This window comes from Ochotona curzoniae, unplaced genomic scaffold (genome assembly GCF_017591425.1).
Source record: "Ochotona curzoniae isolate NIBS_2020 unplaced genomic scaffold, NIBS_Ocur_1.0 contig_66, whole genome shotgun sequence".
NCBI lineage: Eukaryota > Metazoa > Chordata > Mammalia > Lagomorpha > Ochotonidae > Ochotona > Ochotona curzoniae.
Window position 1 is genome coordinate 15,033,940 of NW_024466512.1, and position 18,529 is coordinate 15,052,468.

At 44.6% G+C, this 18,529-nt stretch overlaps 1 protein-coding gene and 1 pseudogene across 1 annotated transcript in view; both read right to left on the reverse strand.

Moving 5' to 3' along the window:
* Positions 1 to 18,529, reverse strand: part of RBM20 (RNA binding motif protein 20) — a 180,211-nt gene that overhangs the window by 147,726 nt on the left and 13,956 nt on the right. The gene's annotated exons all lie outside the window — the stretch shown is intronic.
* On the reverse strand, positions 16,462 to 16,964 carry LOC121164329 (annotated as a pseudogene).

Here is an 18,529-nt window from a genome sequence, read left to right on the forward strand (position 1 = left end):
ACCAAAGCCTCACTAGCCTTCTCCTTCCACACAACATCACTACTTAGGCGTTATCAGTGAACAGTGGTTTACTGATAGCTGTCTTCAAACGTTCATTAGAATGTTGTCTTTGCTGCTTCATCCTGAGGACTCAGTTGCATGCTCCCTGAGGACAGTACGTGAGCTACCTCCACAGTCAACAGCACAATTAGCACGCACGCGCACACACACACGCACACACACACACACACACACGCGCGCGCGCGCGCATTCAAAACAGCCATCTCCACTGGTGGAAGAATTCTTAAAATTACTAGGCTCAACTCTATCAAATTCCAAGAGCAGAGAATGAAATTAAGAGGGAGCCTTAAGAATACAGTTCACTGGCAGCCTCCAAAACACCAGATGGTTGTATTTGATCTCAAAGACTTAAGCAGTGATCAGCCTTAATGCCTGTGCTTATTACCAGGTTGTTAATATGCAGCCTCATAATGCAATTAAAATCATTTGGACTAAGCAAATTAGAGCGCCTGGTGCCATGATTTAGTAAGCTACATCTCTGCCTATGGCTCTGGAATAACATGAGCTGTGGTTCATGTCCAGCTCCCTGCTTATGGTTTAGGAAGATAGCAGAGGATGGCCCAAGGACTTGGGCCCCTGCATCCATGTGGGAGATTTGGCTTCAGACTGGCTCAGCTGAAGTCATTGGGGGCCATTTGGAAAGTGAACCAGAGAATGAAAGATCAACCTCTTTCTTTCTTTCTCCTCTCTCTCTCTGCCTCTCCTTTCTGTACAACTATATCTTTCAAATAAAAATTAAATAAATCTTTTAAAACACACACACACACAAACTGGAAACCACTAATTGAGTTTCAAACTGATCTACAAAGACTTGGGAGATATCATTGAGCTTGCACAGTCATGACCAAAATGCCCAGTCACGGAGTAGGGTGGGGCAGAGTCATGGTCAGAGGATAAACTGCCCTCTGTGACCCAGACATCCCATGTGAGCACCAGTTCAAGTCCTGCTGCTCCACTTCTCATCCAGCACCCTGCTAACATGCCTAGGGAAGCAACTTCCCCAAATACTCGGGCCTCTGCCACCCACATGAGAAATCAGAACAGAGCTTGGAGCTTCAGCCTAGTCCAGCCATTGTAGTCATTTAGGGAGTGAACCAGAGAACAGATTTCTCCTGTTCTTTTCCTGTAATTCTGCCTTTCATATAAATAAAATAAATCTTAAAATTTGTCCTGTCACAGTTTATACATTTCAAGTCTTCCCATCATCTACAAATGGGCTAGGAATAGGGAATAATTTTAAGGAGAAGTGTAGAACTCACTTAAGTAATAGGACACCAGAATTCTTCCCTAGCCTGAGAGGAGCAGGACAAACACAGCAGCCTTAATTTTTTGCCTTCATTGTCACATGCAATGCACCATGAACATGAGAACAGTGACATGGGACAGGCCTTCTAATGGATTTCACACAGCGTAAGACTCGATTGTGACAACCCCAAAATGAATCCTACCTGACACAGGTCCTTGCAGATCAAATAGCTGTAACAGCTACCTTTCACTCCACTCATTTAACACACAAAGGGACCGAAATGCACCATTGAGGAATAGAACTCTTTCTCCATACAGCACCAACTCCCCCAGAAGCAATTGCAATGTAACTGTGAAAGAAGTAAGCTCAGAGTATCTTCAAGCCTGGTCCATGGCCAAAGAAAGTACAACCTCACATTCCCCAGGATAGACTCTGTCTCCTCAGAAGGTTTGGAGAGTCAACCCCAACACACACATGGAAAAAGTCTCGCTCACAGGCTGACAACTCCGTGCTTTAAACTTTCCCATCCAACACAACCTCCAGAGCTACCTGTGTCCCTGAAACAGTCAAACTTCGGTCCCTTAGCTGGCTCACAAGCCAATATCCAGAGGTGGGAATGAGCAGTTTGCAGAATGCAGTTGTAGGTTTGCAATCACAGTTTCACACAGAACCTCCTAAGTTCTGCTCACCTGAAATACACAACTGACACGAGTAAAAATTCCTTTTGCCTTTTGGGAAGCCATATAATAACAAGACTATAACAGTATAATTTTTTTTAAAGTTAAGGCAGAAAGATATTCACTAGGGGACCAAGGCTGTGGTATAATGGGTTAAGCCAGCATCCTACATTGGAGTGCCAGTCCCAGTTCTAACTGCTCTACCTCTGACCCAACTTCCTGTTACTGCACCCAGGAAGGCAACAGGTGATGGTCCAGGGCTTGGGTCCCTCACCTGGCTTTGGCTTGGCCCAGCCCTACCTATTTGGGGAAACAACAGATGAAAGGCATCTCCTCACTTTTGTTTTTGCTCTCTCCTGCTCTGCCTTTCAAATAAGTAAATCTTTGAATTAATATGTAAATAAATTTGCTATTTTCAAAGAAAAAGCACACACACTCACACATACTGAATATCCAGCAATGGAGCAGCTCTCTATATTCCATAAAGTATCACTCAGTCAGTGTGTATGTTTATAAGATAATGTCAAGGGGAAAAGAAAAATCCCAAGTTGAGCACTATAGTACTATTACAACCAGAAAAGAATTAAAAAGCAGTTTGTAGAAAATAAGGCAAAGTAGCAGCTCAAACAGCAGCTGGTTATGGAAAAAGGACCCCTCGAGAGCTGGTTTTTGCTGCTTCCTACTGTCCCAGGGTAAACATGTGTTGAGCTTCATTTGAAGAGCATTTGTAGGTAAAGTCCACCATACAACCTAGTACACTGGGGGTAATGGCGTTCCCAAAGAAAGCCGCTTCCCCAGCCCAGGAGAAAAGACCCGGGTGGGGGGAAGCCATGACCCCCAGACCTGGAAACGTTTCAAATCCACAGATTGCCTTTCGGGACCGCGGGAGCACCATGTGGCCGCGGGCGCCGCCCCGCACTCCCAGGCGTGCAGCGTCCGGCCTGGCGCTCCCCCAGTCTCCAATGCCCAGGGCTATGCCCTAGTGAGCGTTACAAGGAGGGGGCGGGCAGCCTCAGAGGCCACCTCCAAGGGGACGCGGGGTCCAGGCTGAGCGGGGGACACAACGCACCAAGGCTGCGGTGGGCTGATTCGCAGAGGTTTCTCTGGCTTCCGTGTTTAAACACACGCGAGAGTCGAATTCTTAGCAAAGATCAAGGCTTGCACCAGCTCGAGCACCTCGCTGCCTGTCCGGCAGAAGTCTCAGCACAGCCCCACCAGCAGAGTCCGGGCGTCACTGTCGCAGAAACCCCTTCACTTGTGCCCTAACGCCACAGCCCCAGAATCTCCTGCAGTTCTCACAGGTAAAAGCAATGTCAGACATCAAAATCGGGATGCTCCTTCACAGCCTTCAGCAAGAAAGGAAGGAAGTCCCAGACCCTAAAATACCCGCAGGTTTGTCCTTCCTGGATGGTTCAAATCCCCCGGACACGAGCGTTAAGGTGGGCACCTTCATCCCAGACATGACCCTGAAGGGATACAAGGCTCATTCAAAAGGTTAAGGAAGAACCTGTGCACAACATCACAGAGAATCATTCCAGGTGGATCTGCTCTGTAAAGTGACCTTTAAAATCTTAGTTTTTCTTTTCCGAACAGAGATTGGAAGGGGGGAAGGTACTTCCTGGAAATACTAATAAACATGTTGAACTATTTATCTTTGAAATGTCACTTTCATATTTGAAATGTTTTTGAAACTAGATAGATACATTGATCTAACAGGCACCAAGTATACTTGGTTTGGCACTTTGCTGAGTACTATATAAATATTAACTCATTCCCAATAACAGCCCTATGAGGTAAGTACTGGGGTTCCACTCCCCTCCTAACCTCGCCTACCTTTTTTTAAGATATCAGCTTGGCTCACTGTCTGGGGACGCTGAAAGCCTGGGCTGCCCCATTGGCCTGAGCTCCAGTGGAGGACCTTTGGCTGTATCACAATGGGGAAAATGGAGTCATGGCAGCCGTCGATCCATGCAAGAAAGAACAAGACACAAGGGAGCCCACGGAAGACATAGGGTGCAGGGGTTACGATGGCTTTTTATAAGTCATGCTGTCTTCCCTGGGGAACTAACAAAAGTCCCAGGACACCTACAACAAACCTCCACAAGGGCATGGTGCCCCCTCATCACCTTCAGCCAGGCCCCACCTCTTAGAGGGTCCACCACCTCTCAGCACCACAACTCTTGGGCAAGTTTCCAGCCCGTGAGCCTTATAGGATGTACTCAAAGCACCTCCAAACCACAGCACCCCCATCTTACAGAAGCAATACCTAAGGCCCAGGGAGACTAAATAAACATGGCCAAGGTTGTAGGTAGCTAGCAAGTAGCAAGCAGTAAGCCCAGATTCAAATCCCAGGCCGAGAGGAACCACTTAGCTATTGTGAACCAAACACATTCATGTCACTGTTAACTCCTCAACTTTACTATAATGCAACATGGCAACTATATATTTCTGCTCTTCGATCCCACTCCTGGGAATATTCCTAAACTGCGTGCATGAAGTATTCATTACTATACTGTGGATAAAAGTGAAAAACTAGAACCATAATTGCCCATTAGTAGATAAATAATTCAATATATTTTGGGAGATCATCCCAGTGGGATATCACGTAGTCATGGAAAATTATGTTATGAAGGAAACACATGCTTCCAGAAAATAGTTTTATAATATGGTATTAAACAGAGAAAACGATATAAGATCAACTGGGTGGTTTCACTTTTCATGGTTTCAGTTGCCAACAGTCAACTGTGATCCAAAAATATTAAATGGAAATGTTCAGAAGTAAACAATTTGTAAGTTTTAAGTTGCAGGCTGTTTTGAGTAGCATGTAGCAATCTCTCCCCATCCCACTTGGTTCCTGCCCAGGCTGTGAATCACAGCTTTGTCCGGTGTTTCCCTGCTGGGTTTCCATCAACAGAAACCCACAAATGGTTACATCACAGCTGGCAATGTATCATAGTGCTTGGATTCAAGGAATCCCTACTTTAGTGACCCTGATGCCCAAGAGTAGTGATGCAAAAGTAGCACCAGAGCATAAAACACAAAAGAGGAAAGAGCAGTGCATGGACGGGCTTCCCTGTTATCCACTGTTACTTTTTAAGGCAGCCACCAAGAATGTTGATATGTATCCGTCTTGGATAAGTGAAGACTGTTAAAATACACACTGGGGCAAGTGTTTGGCAGCTGTGACACCCACCTCCCACACTGGAATTCCTGGGTGTGCTCTGGCTCCTGACTCCAGCTTCTTGCTAATGTGGACCTTGGGAGGCAATGGTGATGGCTCAAATAGTTATGGCCCTGCCACCCACAGGAGAGCCCTCAACTGAGTTCCTCTCTTTTGACCATTTATGGGGTAAACTAGCACATGGGGAAGTTCTGTCTATCTGTCTGTCTGTTTCACTGGCTCTCAAATAAATAGTAAAAGATAAAATACACATACATGGATAAAAGGAATGTCTGGCATGGTAGCCCAGTACCTAAATCCTTGCCTTGCATGCACTGGGATCCATATGGGTGCTGGTTCTAATCCCAGTAGTTCCGCTTCCCATCCAGCTCCCTGCTTGTGGCCTGGGAAAGCAGTCAAGGATGACCCAAAGCTTTAGAACCCTGCACCTGTTGGGAGACCTGGAAGAAGCTCCTGGCTCCTGGCATTGGATCAGCTCAGCTCCAGCCATTGCGGCCACTTGGGGAGTGAATCATTGGACAGAAAAACTTTCTGTCTCTTCCCCTCTCTGTATATGTGACTTTAAATTTTTTTTTAAAAAAATCTTAAAAAAAGGAAAAGTCAAATAACTGAGTATGGCAGATCATTATTTCTTTTCTTTCAAATATTTTCTGTTACATTGTTACAATAGTGTTGTTAAAGTCAAGAGAAGAAAGAATCATATTCCAAAGCACTCATGAGAGTCAGCCACATCTTCCCCAGCCAGGAGCATCCAGGAGGGTTCCATAGTAATGAAATGTTCTTTGATTAAGAGAGGGAGGATCGTGGTGGCAGCTGGGCAAGAGGACATCTGTCTACTAGGCAAAACACTGGGGATCTCAGGCGTGGCAAAACACCCCACAAATCCTGACAGTGAAAGCAGCAAAGGTTAAGCTGGGCTTTTCCCACACACACTACAATTTTTCCAGGCATGATCTCAGCAGGGGACAGCTTCAGGATGTGCCCCACTCTTCCTTCCTTATCTGTCTGTGTCAAGAAAGAGGCAACAGCCAGCCAGACCATTGCTTAGCTCTACCCTGAAGCTCTAGCTGTGCAATCCTGCAGCTCAGGGGCCACACTGTGGCGTAATGGGTAATGGCTGAAGTACTGACAACCAGTATGGGTGCTGCTCCACTTCTGCTCTAGCTCCCTGCTAATTTGCCAGAGAAGGCAGTGGAAGATGGCTCAAATGCCTGGGCCCCTGCACCTTGGTAGGAGACCCAGAAGAAGTTCTGGGCTCCTGACTTCAGACTGGCCCAGCTCCAGCCATTGCAGTCATTTGGGGAATGAATCGGCAATGGAAGAAACATGTCTCTTTCTTTCTCTCTCTCTTTCTCTCTCTATCCCCTTCTTTTTGATTTTCAAATAAATAAAATAAATCTCAAAAAAAAAAAATCCTTAAGCTTCCAAGAGGGCAGGTTGAGACCAAACAAATGAAGCTAAATGGCTTTAAAGAGATGAACCATTTGACTGACTGAATAAAGTTGAGTCTCAAGGCAAAATGGGGTACAACTGAATAGCTTCAAGAAAAAGTGTGATCAGGATTTATCCATTCACCAGGCCCCAGGCCCCATCCAGAAGCCGTGGGACATCTCTTAGTCTCTGTGTGCCCAAGGACTGAGCCATCCAAGCGTTTCTCCACCTCCTCTCTACTCTGCTCTGTACTCAGCAAGGCATGAAGTATTAATCCCGTAACACTAACTTCAACCAAGCAGCAGCACAAAGTTTTGGGAATTAAAAACCACCTCTAAGCCTAAAGGAGCTGTAATTTAACCCAAAGTTTTATTGAACAGAAACTAAAGCGTGCAAGTGGTTTGTGAAATGGCAGGCAAAGCCCACATACGGTTTTTCAGACAGATGGTATAAATATGCAATATTTCATTTGGATTGGTTTTAACAGAAAACATAATTAGTATATGGAAAGAACTCCTTAAAATGTAATTCCCATTTCCCCAAAGCAAAGTGACCATTGTATCTCACAGTCTTGCACACTCTCCCTACACTCCCTTCTCAGACTATTTGTAAACATCTTCAGAGTTCTCCAGCCATAAACAATCTCATCATCAGTGGGCTAGCAAAATCAACTGGCCAGTCTGGTGTTGTGTCACAGAGGATTAGCCACAGCCTGTGATGCTACATCTCATATGAGCACTGGCTCAAGTCCTGGCTGCTCCACTTCTGATCAAACTCCCTGCTAATGGGCCTGGGGAAGCTGTGGGAATTGAACGAGTATCCAGCCCCTGCTATCCATGTAGTAGACTCAGATGGAGGGCTAGGTTGGCCCAGTCCCAGCCATTGCAGCCATTGGAAACTGGGAAATGAATGAGCAGATGGAAGATCTCTGTGTCTCCCTCTAACTCTACCTTTCAAACAAATACAATATATCTTACTGGAGTTTTTGCTTAGTTTTAATATTTACTTATTTATTTTTATTGGAAAGGCAGATCTACAGAGAGAAGGGGAAACAAAGATCTTCCATCCACTGGTTCACTCCCCAAGTGGCTGCAATGGCTGGAGCTGAGCCGAGCCAAAGCCAGGAGTCAGGAGCTTCTTCCAGGTCTCCCACACAGGTGCAGGGTCCCAAGGCTTTGGGCCATCCTCTATTGTTCTCCCAGGGCACAAGCAGAGAGCTGGATGGAAAATGAAGCAGCCAGGACATCAACCAGTGCTCATATGGGATCCCAGTTGACTCCAAGGCAAGGATTTAGCCACTAGGCTATCATGCTGGGCCCCAACATATCTTAAAAGAAAAAAGCAACTTCCCATTTATCCTTAAAGCCAGCTTCACAGCCACACACAAAAATATAAGAAACTTTTTGCTCTACCAAAATAAATAAATAAATAAATAACACCTTAATGAAAGAGCAGCATGAGTTAAATACATGTTCATGTAAATGTGTCAGGAAAAACAACACAACCTTCACAAACTGTAAATATTTTTATTTTTTATAAAAATGACCATTTTTAAATCACTTTTGAAAAAATGACCAATCAGCTGAGTGGATTTTCTTAAGCGTTTTGCTCTAAAAATCTCCACAACGAGCATGAATAAGTTCACAAAAGAACCTTGTCCAGCCCTGCCTCGTAATGAAACTTTAGGCCAAAGAATCTTAAGAGTCGGATTGGACTCTGGCCTCTCCCCTCCCCTCTTTACAGTCCTCAAAGAGCAAACGTTAAGATTTCAAAGACGGAATTTAAGAGGGTTTCCAAAAGTTTCCCCTAACAGTCTCATCACTCATCACGAATTCCCTGGACACGAAGGGCCCTTGTTGAGGTTTTTCCCTCCTTCCCTCCACCTGTTGTCTCAGTCTCCTTCGGTATGCCAGAGCCATTCACGCTTTCTGCCTGAATAACAGGCTCTCCCCTATAATCCAGTATCTCTCCTCCATCCCAAGTGGTTGTGCCTAAATTGGAGTCGCTATAAAAATATATACCAACCAGGGGCTACTTTAGATCTGAGCACCAGAGAACGGCCATCAACTGCTTTGTTGGGTAAGTGGGTTTTTCCCTTAAAAGTCTTCAACATTGTGAGTGACTCCCCCTTATCTTTCCAGAATAAAGGAAGCTGGAATAGGTAAACACACACACACACACACACACACACACACACACACACACACACAGTGAGCAAGTCAGCCAAGGTGTTCACAACATCCCTTTTGGGGTCTTTCTACTCAAGGTAGACCAGGTCACAGAGCCCAAATTCCAGGCAGGATGCTTGACATAAGTAAGTAATTGAGTTAAGGGAGATCTAAAGAAAGATTTCACATTCACATTCATATGCTAAACTTGGTTAAAAATAGACTCAAGAAGGGCCTGACTTCACTTTTAATTTTAGCCTGATGATGAACAAGCCCTAAAGACAGAAAGTCACCAGGCATTTTCCTGAGTGCAGTGATCTTCATATTTTTATAAAAAGGAAATGCAGCATGTTCTATTAATAAAAGTGCTGCAGCCTCAGTTAAATCTAGACAGTTCGTAAATCAGGGCTCCCTCTGGCTGAGCTCTCCTGGGCCGGCTGGCCGCTCACTCACACCCAAGCCCCAGCAAGTGGACAGGTCACATGCATGGAGAGGTCAGGGGTCAAGGCGGGGAGCCCATCTCTACCCACGCCCAAGAATCAAAAGGCGGCATGTGAGGGTTTTGGGAGCAAGGCACAGATCCTGGACACTTTCCACGTGACCAACTATCAGGTACATCTGCCAGTAACTCTCAAAAGAGCCTTTGCGTGGCACGAGATTTAGCGAGGAGAGGTGGGCTGGGTTATGGTTATTAGAGGTAGATGGAGATTAATTAGAGATGGGGAGAAAGGAGAAAAATGTGGTGCTTGCTCCAGAAAGGACAAATTGCTCTTGTTCTTTCCAATCTTGAAAATGGCAGAGTTAACCTAAGGCTGTTAACCTTCCCATCTACCTCCAGCTGTCCGTGCACATCAAGCCACGTAACAAAATAAAACGTGATCAGGTAGAAAATGTTCCACTGCTTCGCTCTGAGCCATTGCCTCCTACAGGCTAAACAAAACTTCACAACTCAGGCAAGGCATCCAGGTCCCCAAGAAAGTGCTGGGCAATGTTCTGAGCTGACCCTGCTTGGGGATCCTCAGGATCTTGGTGCATTCTGCTTCAGCTCTGTTTCCAAATGCACATCTAACGTCTTAGGTCCTGCCAGGCACTGTGTTAAGCATGGGATGGTCAATCTCATGCAATCCTAAAGAGACGAGGCTGGCTGGCCAAAGTGGCACAGAACGGCAAGGCTACACACCTAGGAAGTAGCAGCCCTGATACTCTCACTGGCCTCTCCACACAGACACCAGGTGGGCGGCAATAGAAAAGGCCCGATAAGTCAGGGTGGCAGTTAGGCAGTCTATCTCCACTTTCTTGCCTTTCCTTTGGATAAATTTCCCTCCCTTGAGGGAAGACCAATTCTGATGTTTTTGTTGTAATTGTTGCTATGTTTTTGCTTTCATCTCCCTGATCCCCATGTTTAAATTAACAGCTGTTTCCAAAACCCTGTAAATCCTCAATATAAACAGTTCCACAATGGTCTGAACCTAAGAGGGACATGAACTCTGGTGGAGTAAGACGGGAAGGCTCTGATCTTTGGAGCCAGGCAGACATACATTAAGATGCCAGCTTTCGCATTCATGGGCTAAGTGACCTTAAGAAGTATGCTCTTGGGCCCAGCGTGATAGCATAGTGGTTGAAGTCCTCGCCTTGTACACCCAGGATCCCATATGGGTGCTGGTTCTAATCCCAGTGGCCCCGCTTCCCATCCAGCTCCCTGCTTGTGTCCTGGGAAAGCAGTCGAGGATGGCCCAAAGCCTTGGGACCCTGCATCCGTGTGGGAAACCTGGAAGAGCTCCTGGCTCCTGGTTTCAGATTGGCTCTTAGGGAGTGAACCATCGGATGGAAGATCTTCCTCTCTGTCTCTCCTCCTCTCTGTATATCCACCTTTCCAATAAAAATAAAATAAATCTTAAAAAAAAGAAGTATGCTCTCCATGGTTGGAGTCCAGCAATTCAGTTGGGAGGGTCCCCAAAGAAACCTCATCTGAAGTGACCCAAGGCACGACCTTGGGGGGATTTCCTCATCCCTGGAGTAATGAAATCAACAGCATTCCAGAACTACTAGAACCACTTGAGCAGCACCCCCAGAGCTTGCTCCACATCAGCGACCCTGGAATGACATCAGGCGGCCATCCCCATTTCCTGCTTCCGATGCAGTTAGGATAAGCTGGATGTACCTTCTCATCCCCCCCCCCTTTCCCTCAGACACAGGAAGAAAGGAAGAAAGGAAGAAAGGAAGAAAGGAAGGAAGGAAGGAAGGAAGAAAGGAAGGAAGGAAGGAAGGAAGGAAGGAAGGAAGGAAGGAAGGAAGGAAGGAAGGAAAGAAGGAAGAAAGGAAGGAAAGAAGGAAGGAAAGAAGGAAGGAAAGAAAGAAGAAATGAAGAAAGAAAGAGAGAAAATTGGAAACAATGGTCTCACCAACTTTCCCATATTCCTGACCCTTCCCATCCTAACAGGTAGTCCCTGCGGGCATGCATCCTTTGCAACTATGTAAACATCACCAAAAATAAAAGTTTAAAAAAGGAAGTATGCTCTATGACCAGCATTCTGGCCCAGTTTAAATCAACGCTTGCAATGTTACCATTCCACATCAGAGTGCTAGCTGGAGTTTTAGTTGCTCCACTTCCGATCCAGCTTCCTGCTAATGTACTTGGGAATGCAACAGAGGATGGTCCAAGTCTGTCCACCAATATGGAAAGCCAGGATGGAGTTCATGCCTCCTTGCTTCAGCCTGGCCCAACACTGGCTACTGTGGATATTTGGGAAGTGAACCAACAAACAAGAGATCTCTTCCTTCCTTCTCTCTCTCAATATTATTCTTTCAAAAAATAAATAAATCTTTAAAAACAATTTTCAACTTATGCCCAGTCTCGCTTACAAAAAATAAAAAGTTTTCATCTGTGTCCCATGCCATGGCATAGTAAGCTAAGCTGCCATCGTTGGTACCAGCATCTCATTGGGTACCAGTTCAAGTTCAAGCTACTCTACTCCTGACCCAGCTCCCAATTTATGGACTGGGGAAGTAGTGAAGCATGACTCAATTTCTTGGATCCCTGTACCCATGCAGGAGACCCAGAGGAAGCTCCTGGTTTCAGATCACTTCAGCTCTGGTCAATTGTGACCATTTGAGGAGAGAATCATCAGATGGAAAATATTTCTGTCTCTCTTCTCTGTAACTCTGCTTTTCAAATAAAAGTGAATAAATCTTTAAAAACCAAAAATGTTCCCATCCCTTTTCTTATTTGATTTGAATCCCAGATATATCATTTTATCTCTATATACCAGATCTTTTAATATAGTTCTAGACTATAACCAATTTTTAGAAATGCAATTATAATCATAAATAAGTAATTAATCAAATAAGCAATACTGAATAAATAATTCCTTTGGCCCAATATCCAATTTTCCATCCGCTAATTTATTTGCCAAATGTCCTCAACAGCTGGAGCTGAGTCCATCCAAAGCCAGGAGCCAGGAACTTCTTTTGGGTCTCCTATGCAGATGCAGGGTCCCAAGGCTTTGGGCCATCCTCTACTGCATTCCCAGACCACAAGCAGGGAGCTGGATGGGAAGTGAAGCACCCGAGATGCAAACCAGTGGCCATATAGAATCACCCACTTGCAATGGAAAGAGTTAACCACTAAGCCATCGTGCCAGGCCCCTTTTCTCATTTTTTTTTTTAAATAATCGGTTTGTTTGATCTAGGAGCCAAACAAAGATTACAGACTAGTAAGTTATCTAGAAACAACTCTTATTATCTTTACACTGCCAATTTTTGTGTTAAAGAAGCTAAATCTTGGGCCTGGCACAGTAGCCTAGTGGCTAAAGTGTTTGCCTTGCACGCACCAGGATCTCAAATGTGTGCCAGTTCTATTCCCGGATACCCACTTCCCATCCAGCTCCCTGCTTGTGCCCTGGGAAAGCAGTCAAAGACAACCCAAAGCCTTTGGACCCTGCACCCGAATAGGAGACCTGGAAGAGGTTCCCTCCCTGGCTCCTGGCTCCTGGCTTCAGCTCGGCTCAGCCCTAGCCATTGTGGCCACTTGGGGAGTGAATCAGTGCACTGAAGATCTTTCTCTGTCTCTCTCATCCTCTCTGTATATCTGACTTTTCAACAAAATAAATAAAAATCTTAAAAAAGAAGAGGAAGCTAAATCTTCTGGCCTAATGAAACCCCACCTTCCAGCTGGTGAGTTCAGCTCCGTGGTGTCATTCTGACATGACCCCCTGCCCCTGCACTTTCTATAAACCAGTAGTTAGACCTCATGTCAGACACTGGCTCAGATTCTATTTTTGATAGTGCCATGTACTTCTTACTCGATCACTTCGGGAGCACATGATGCCTGGGAGTCATTCTTCGTGACATTATGATTGATCAGTGCGTTAGAATGTGGTCAGTCTCATCATCCATTTGTAAACCTAGTAGACATGAGTAACTATATTTCCTAACTTATTATTTTACTAGAGGCTGCAAGATGATCATTTGCAATCTTGCTTCTCCACTATTAGTAGCACTCTTGTAAATTTATTTTTCTCATCAACTACTTAGATACCCTGAGGCAGCCAAAAAGAAAGGTAAAAAGAAATTATTATTTATTTCTCTTTTTTAACTGGTTTTCAAAAACAGTAAATTGATTTCCTAGCATCCAGAGTGCAAACTATCAAGTTTTCAACTCATATATCCTTCTGAACATTGTAACATACTTTACATTCGTCAATACACTATGGTTTTTAACTTTAACTCAAATTCTTCAGTATTTGGACAATCAGAAGTCCTTCAAGTTGGCACTTAAGTCCTGATAGGACACAATTGTCTCTGCTAGCTGCTTTGCTTTCTGGTGCAACAAGATACTCTTACTTCGCATGTCCATTCTTACTGAGATTTCCAATCCAAATGTACCATCCCAGGATTTTCCATTTAAGATCTTAGATTGGAAAATTAATATGCCAAGAATCTTGGTTTCTAATTATTTGATAGTTGCACATGCATATGTAGGCATGTGGAAATACATATCTTGGTGTAGGTGCGGTAGTATCAATATCATTACTAACAATATTATTCAAAACATCTCATGCTTAGAATTCTCTTCCACATAGGGGTAGCTGGCAGGGCAGTTGAGGTGCTACTTGACAGATCCACATCCAAATCTCACATCTGGGTTTGAGTCCCAGCTCTGCTTCCGGCCTTGCTTCACCCTGAGAAGGCAGCAGACAGTGGCTCACGCACTGGGGTGCCCGCCACACATGTAGGAAACATGGATGAAGCTTCCTGGCGTCTGGCTATGGCTTAGCTCAGCTCCTGCTACTGTAGACATTGGGGCAATGAACCAGCAAATGGTTCCCTGCCTCATCTCTTCCTCTCTACTTTCTCTCTTTCCAACAAAAATAAGACTTTTTTAAAAAGATATATTCCACTAAAGTTTTCTAATTAAATCATTGTATATTAAAGTTATCCAAAATAATCCTTCTTTGGTAAATTAGTGTATTTCATTTTGCTCTGGATTTGAAGGGGATTATTTTTTTTCCATGTATTTAATGTTTATAATTAAGAAAACCAAAATGCATTCAAAGAAGTCTTGCTTCTGTACCAACCCCTGCCATCCCTCCCCATAGAGATAACCATTTTTATTGATTTGTTCTTCCATGTGTTTGAATTACAGATAAATATATGTGCATTTCTTAGATAACGATAGCAAGGATTCTCCACATTCTGTTTTCATCTAACACTATGATCTGGAGATAATTCCTTAGCAGTCTACACAGACTATGCCCTTTCCTTTTTATTGCTACCTAGAACACACAGGAGGGATGTCTCCTTATTCCACCTATCCCCTAACTGAGTTGTTCCCAGTCTTCTGCTATTACAAATAGAGAAATGAGAGAAAGCCTAGTGCACATATCTTTTCTTATTTTTGCCTGGATATCTTGGGATAGATCCTATAAATAGGCTTAACGAAGCAAAAGTAGGAGCTGGCTTTGTGGCACAACAGGTAAGGCTGCCAACTGCGATGCCATTCTCATAGGGGAGCCAGTTCAACACCTAGCCACTCCACTTCCAATCTAGCTCCCTGCTAGTGGCCTGGTAAAAGCAGCAGAAGATGGCCTCTGCCACCCACATGAGATCCAGAAGAAGCTTTGGCCCCTGGCTTCTGCCCAGTCCAGCACTGCCCACTGCAGCCACCTATGGAGTGAGCCAGCAGATAGACGCATTTCAAAATAATACTTCAATTGCTGAAAGAGATCTTAATTAAAGCATGTAATCCAACTATTCATGTGGTAGAGAAAGAAAAAAAAATTTTTTTTTTGAGAAAAGACAGTGAAATGCTCACAGAACTGCCTTTATCCCTTGTCTTTCCTAACACCCCCTCTGCCAGCTTTCCTATAAGTTATGGCCAGAGAGTTAAGCAGAATATTAAACATTCAAATGCAAAATATCGTGGGTTAGTGTGGGTCTCTGAGACCTACCAGTAGTTTCCTGCATGGGACGAGAAATTTCCTGAGGTGGGAGGAATTCTCGGTACTTTCCCCCTTCCTAATCCCATCACATCTTTTCTAACAAAGCATAGATCCAACCTGGAATTAAAAGATGCCACAGCCGAGCCCTGGCACTTTTCCATACCCACACCACCAACAGCCTTCTTCACCAAGCTGTTCTTTTCTCTGGCATGTGAGCGTGGGCAGAATGTAAGCTTTGATCTTCCTGCTCATACCTATTTGAACATCTCTCAGCTCTAGTCTGTCTGATCACTGAAGATTTGTATACAGTCAGTTCTGAGTACCCATGCATTCCACACTTCCAGATTCAGCCAACTATGGATTGAAAATACCTCAGCGGGCATAGCACAGTAGGCTACTGGCTAAGGTCCTCACCTTGCATGCACTGAGATCCCGTATGGGTACTGGTTCATGTCCTCCTGGCTGCTCCACTTACCATCCAGCTCCCTGCTTGTGGAGGGCAGTGGAAGACAGCCCTAAGCCTTGGGACCCTGCACCCACATGGAAGACCCAGAAGAGGCTCTGAGCTCCTGGCTTCAGATCAGTTCAGCTCCGGTCATTGCAGTCAATTACAAAGTGAACCAGCCGGTGGAAGATCTTTCTGTCTCTCTTTCTCTGTATATCTGCCTTTCCAATAAAAAAAATAAATCTTAAACAAAAATCTCTGTAACTGTACATATGGCACGGGCAAGGTCAAAGGTGACATCATAAATAAGGCAAACATAACAAATAAGTAAAACAAATAAATCATAATTTGTTAGATGACAGTTAGGAGACAGGAGCAGATAGGGAAATTGATCAAGTGAAAGTGGAAATATCTAATTCGAGTCCTAAACTTCTCTGTTTCCAATGGAGCCTCCTGCTACTGAATCCTAGGTGAAAGCAAATGGTTTAAGTGTTTGGACCCTGCCACCCATGGAGACCCCAGTGGAGTTTTGGGCACCTGGCTTCAGCCTTGTCATTTGGGAAGGGATTCAATGAATGAAAGTTTGGTTCTCATTCCCTCTCTCTTCCCACCCCCCACTCTCTTTCAAGTAAATGACAATAAATAATAACATTTTTTCAAAACTAAGGTAGTCAGAGGAGGTCTGAGCAGTAGCTTAGACTCCCAGCAGCAATTCCTTTCTTTAAACTGCCACCGTCTACTGTCATTATTGCTACCATAGGCACACTGTCATTCTCACAGATGTCTAGGTAATAATAAAATAGTATCTTTTTTTTAGGAGCCCAGAGGTTTTTTATTTTTCTTTCCCTTGGTTTGCCATGAATCCACAGGGAATGGCTCAGGATCCTTCCCAGTGGTTCTGACAAAGTGGGCTTCTCTGGGTGGAGCAGGCTGGTGCTTCAGCTGAACTCGGCTACCCTTTCTCTCTGGCTTCTTTTCTGATCATTTTCCTTCACTCGTTTCATGAAACTGCCTCGGCTCTTAGAGTGTTCAATATGCTCAGTATACACATTTATCCTCTTGGCAAGAATCTTGCCCTAGTCTTGTTTGTTTACAATAATGCCAACAGCATGCTGGGTAACACTGCAGACTCCAGTTTTGCCATGGTAATATTTATGGGGCATTCCTCTTTGAACAGTACCCATTCCCTTGATGTCTACAATGTCCCCCTTCCCGTAAATGCGCATGAATGTAGCCAAAGGAATGACTCCATGCGTCCTAAAAGGCCATGAGAACATTTAACGGGTTCTTCTCCTCTTTCCCTTCGTGTTCGTCATCTTGGTAAATTATTGGAAGATGGCAACTCCAGCCATAAGGAAAGATAAAGTAGTAACTTGATGGTACAGTTGTACTGACTTTCACTGTTTTAGAAATTGTTTGAAGTAAGTAATGTGCTATCTTAGTGTTCAAGCCTTTTTTGTGACCCAGAAATGTCTCTTTTGGCAGCTTTGGTACATGAGATATAAGGAGAATTCCCAGGGGGTCATTCTCACTATTTCTCTATTTAAATCCAATCTCACAGAAGTAATTTGGCTTAAGATTGCCTGCACACAATCAGGTTCCTGCCTGGAGATGAACGGTCAAGACTAAAGCCAGATTCCAATACAACACACGTCCATGGGACATCCGACTTACTGCTAGAACAGTGCCCACAGCCTACCACAAACTCACTTGTTGAGCACATCTAGAATCTCAGAAACTACACACCTCTCGTCACACAGAAGCTTGATGGTAAAGCACCAAACAGAATTAAGGTTTCTTTTTCAACCTGGGCATTCACCACCACCACCCTACTCCCCTAGCACTAATATCTATCTAATCCCAAATAAAGTACATATTGGAGAAAACCAGGCTCTGGTGTCACATCCATGCTCATCCCTGAATAATCATTCTAAGTGATTTTTCTCATTAATAAGTCAGACCAACGTTAGGCTATGGGGTGGGCCTTGTGGTGTAGTGGGTTAAGCCACCATTTGAGATACCCTATCTCATACTGGAGTGCCTGAGATCAAGTCCCACTTCTGCTTCTGATACAGCATTTTGCAAATATGCACCCTGGGAGGCAGCAGGTGATGGTTCAAATACTTCGGTCCCTGTTACCCATGTAGGAGACCTTGATGGACAGCGGGTGCCCCGATCCAGCTATTATAGGATGGGGAAAAGATACAATTAAGTTCCTCCTTCTCTCGAATATTCAACTATGTGTCAGGGGTACTTCCAGGTGCTGAAGATACAAAGATGAACACCACTGACCCTATTTACAAGGACTCTGAGTGGCCTTTAGGAGAATCGAAAGGAGTAAGTGAGCAGGGTATCACAAGAAACCCCAAATTGTCACAGGAAAAGCAGCCTCCAATCCCCAAAGAGATCCCTGCTTGGGATCAGGCAAAAGTTAGTGGAAGAGGTGAGATCCATGCACAATCCATGAAAATGAGCAAGAATATTCTCAGGCAGGAGAGGTGAGAAGATATTGGCAGACAGAATGAACAGGAGGAACAGCAGACAGAATGGCGGGGTACACACTTGACCTAGCATTTAAAATGCTTGTGTCCTACATGGGGATGCCTGGGTTCCACTTCCAGCTTCAGTTTCTGACTGCAATTCCTGCCAATGTAGTCTGCGGTCAGCTGTGATGGCTAAAGTGATTGGGTCCCCATCACCCATATGAAAGACCCAGACTGAGTTCCCAGGCCCAGGTTCTGACCTATTCCATCCCTGACTGTTGCAAGCATTTTTCCCTTTCCTTCTCTCTCTCCCATACACTAAAATAAGCAAGCAAAAAAGACAGCAAAGCAAGCCTAGAGGCTGGGGAGCCTACTAGGGCAGATCCAACAGCCTGAAT